The sequence below is a fragment of the Musca domestica genome, unplaced genomic scaffold (genome assembly GCF_030504385.1).
Source record: "Musca domestica strain aabys unplaced genomic scaffold, Musca_domestica.polishedcontigs.V.1.1 24, whole genome shotgun sequence".
NCBI classification, from domain to species: Eukaryota; Metazoa; Arthropoda; class Insecta; order Diptera; family Muscidae; genus Musca; species Musca domestica.
Window position 1 is genome coordinate 160,123 of NW_026712272.1, and position 3,921 is coordinate 164,043.

Genomic DNA, 3,921 nt, shown 5'->3' on the forward strand with positions numbered 1-3,921 from the left:
ATGGTTAAAAATTCATATTTTGACAATCGTTGAACAGCTGTTTTGTCTGTGTGGTGTGGTGAGTAATGGTGAGTATGATGTCATGGTCGTCGATGAGTGGGAGTTGTTTAGATGTGTGCTATCGTTTTGTTTCAGTTTGTTATCGATAACATGCAGAGGCATAAAGGTGAAATCGTGTTGTTTATTGTGGTAATAAAGGAAAAAGTCATGTTGTCATTAAACAAATGAAAAATACATAGAATTAGGGGAAGAAATATGAAAAATAAATATAATATATATTTTTCCATAATAATAATATTATATATATTTCGTGGGAAATTCCGCGGTATTTAAAATATAAAAAAATAAATCAGTAGTGGAATACTCTAATTCATGTCGAATGTCGGTAAATTAAAATCCTTATAATTTCGTAATTAACAAAATTTGTCGATAAGTTAGCGACGAAATCAAAGAAGTCGCTATGAACTACCGATAGATACCAATGTTTCCACCGTTTCCATGCACAAATATACCGTCAAATACCTATTATCCCTGCATCTCCAATTGACAATTTTTTAGCTGGATTCGACACCTATGACCTGTTCCAGAACTGCAAGAATGTAAATGTTTTTACTACGATAACCGATTTTCTCTTTATGACATCGAAGAATTGTAAAATATGGTCAATGTTTGCAGGTTCTGGAACAGAGCACTAATTTAGCAAAATAGCTCATCATCCACTCAAAAATTATATATACAACGGAGACAAACGCCATCATTTTTTATTTTTTAAAATTTTATCAAATGGAAGCAAATAATGTCGGAATTAGCATAAAATTTTAGAATAAGTTGAGATTTGTTCGAATTGGTCACTTTTGGCACGAATGTTGCTCTGCGGTATTTTGGCCCATTCCCGGCGAAGCGCTTGCTTGAGGTAATCGACACTTTGGTATTTTTTAGTGCCAACCTTGCTTTCCTAAATACTCCAGACACAATAGTCCTACGGATTGGTATCCGGAGATTTTGGTGGGCATTGTGCTCTGGAAAAGAAGTGAGGAACCTCCTTTTGTAACCGTTCTGGGTGGCGCGTGCTGAGTCCTGTTGGAATGTCTAAAGTCTGGGGCCAAAATGTTTGCGGGCCCAAGGCTTTAATACATCTTCCAGAATATTTTAGCGATAATATTCAGCATTTATTCTGATGCGATTAATACGAGCGGAGAGCGACCATCGGCTGTTATGGCGGCCCACACAATCACCAGTACCAGCGCTTGAGTTCTGCTGGCCAAGCGAAGGTGCACATTTTCAGCTGACCTCTTTGGCAGGTAAACACAATCATTTTGTTTGTTTACAAACTGCTGGACAACGAATGTTTTCTCGTCGGAGAAAACCAAATTTGGCAATTTGTCCACTTTTGGCCAAGCGAAGCAACTCTTTAGCTCTTTTGAGTCTATTTTCTTTCTGTTGCGGTGTAAGTTCTTGCACTTTTTGGAATTTCAATGCTTTACCCCAAGCTCATTTTTTAATATTTGCCGATTGGAATATTGCAATATGTTCAGCAAACGAGCCATTTTTCGACCACTGCGACATGGATTTCGCTCAAGTCACTTCTTTACTTTTCGAACCATTTCTGCTGATGTTGCTGTTTTCTCCCGCCCATTTCCTTGACATCGGGCTACGCTATCAGTATCACGGTAGCGGGCGAAAATACAAGACCCAAAAGATTTATTCACATTTAAATGCTGAAGTGCTCTAACGATAGCCACTTGTGGTTTTCCATCCAAGTATAAAGAAATCACACTATCACGTTTGAATTCCATCACGAATAACTTCTTTCTGGAAAATTCTCACCAAAATGCTTTTGTACGCTTGTAAACAATATAATGAGCGGTCACTGGAATACTTTTAACAGCTGTCGGACGAGTGGCTTAGAAATGACAGCAGTCTGAAGTTGGTTGAATTTTTTTTCATCTCACCCGGTATAAAATACATATAGGGTAAGTGTACCAGTAGTCGGCATTTTTAGGATTTTCGCGTTTTTAATTGCTAACCATTCTGAGTGGAACTTTTCGATTATTACAAAGTTAATTTATTCAGATTCGAAATTTTGTATAAATTTTGCAATAATAAATAAAGTTTAAATAACTTTTTATTAAATTTCATAAATTTGTAGTTTTATTAAAACAATGTTTTTTGCCAGTAGTCGGCACCACTTGCCAATTATCGGTATGGCATGTTCCAACAGTCGGCATACCAATTTTTTGTAAGAATAATTAATAATAATAATAAAAAATTAATTCATTAAAATATAATATTTTTGTTTAGTTAAATTGATTTGACGTCTTTATTGTACTTTTCTAAAGAATATGGATTGTTGAGGACCTTCACAGACAAAAATTTAATTTTTATTAGAATTAATCATCTTTTCTTAGCGAAATTGTGCACAAAGATAGCTGGCAATATATTTGAAGTAAGCAAAATACATTTAGTTATAATAGTTTCATTTATTTGGGCTTAAAAATAAAAAGTGCCGACTACTGGGACATGCCGAACTTAGGCACACTTACCCTATTAGATATTTCCTTCCAGATAACAAATTGTGTGAAGCGCCTCAAAGTATGCTATAAAATGCCTAACATAAATGTAGAAAAGGTAGCTTTACATATGACTAGCATTATGTGTATATTAGCCTTAAGTTGTAACAATTCTAAATAATTGTGTGTAGGAGATTAGTCTGTGCGAATAATTTTTTAACAGCGGTTTTTCCAAACGATTCGGAATTAAAAAAATCTCCCATCCTTACATACTTTAAACTTTAAGCAATAATTTGCATTTAAAGAGACATACGAAATGAAACTGTTTTATTTTAACTTCATCAAAAGTTTCAAAATTTTTTAAAGGTATATTTTCAAGTTTGCACCAAGAAGTTAATCTCAATTATAAAATGAAACTGAAATACGCGAATTATGCCTTTGATTGAAAATGAGAACATAGAAAGTTATAACAAACATTGGCAATTACATGGAAGTCCCTATTGCTAATTAGGCAGACAGCTGACAACACAACCCTTGCATTTCACGCTCCAAAATAACGAAGAAATTTGAGAAAAAATCGAAATCTACAAATACAAACAAACACACACTCATATGAACTTGGGGAAAATATCTCTTCTTTTGGGCCTTTGTTGTCATTCAAAATCAATCCAGTATCAGTCCATTGATTGATATACGAGAAATTTCCATTTTGAACTTCAAATGAAGTTTCTCATTAGGACGAGAGTCCAAAAGAGGAGGCGAACATCATTGGTTTTTTTTCTGTCATGCAACAACGCTGTCTACACAAATACACATGTGTATGGTGAGTATGTAAGTATGGGTTGCTTATCAGATATTTACACCGTTTCGTATTGTGTGGGTCAGCGTATAAAGCAGACAGCTAGTGGGATACGGTGCACTAGCAACATAAAGAACAAACGTCAGAATGAAAGAGTTAAGAGACATAACCAAGTTTTTGTCATCTGTATCATATTTGTTCACTTTATGTACTGTGGAACTTGGGAACATCGAATAACAACAAAGGATTGACAGAAGTATTCCGTTTTCATACTTCATCTAATACAGATACAAATATTGGTATTGACAAAATTAGAAGAAAATCGAACATTTATATCTAATTTTATACGAAATCATAAATTCCATAATCATCTCAGGTTTTTGGTTGAGAGAAATATTTAGATATGGCAAGTTGTAGCGAATCTTTACAACAGATCTTGTGTTGGCAAACATTTTTGTATGAGTAAAATTTGAAGAGAATTTAATGCTCAATATTTTAAACGGTTTGTGGAAAAGAAATGGTCCGATCTCCACCATATTTATAACAAATGATTCGTTGATTGAAATGTTAAGATATACCAAGTCTGAATGAAATTGGATGTTAATTTCACGT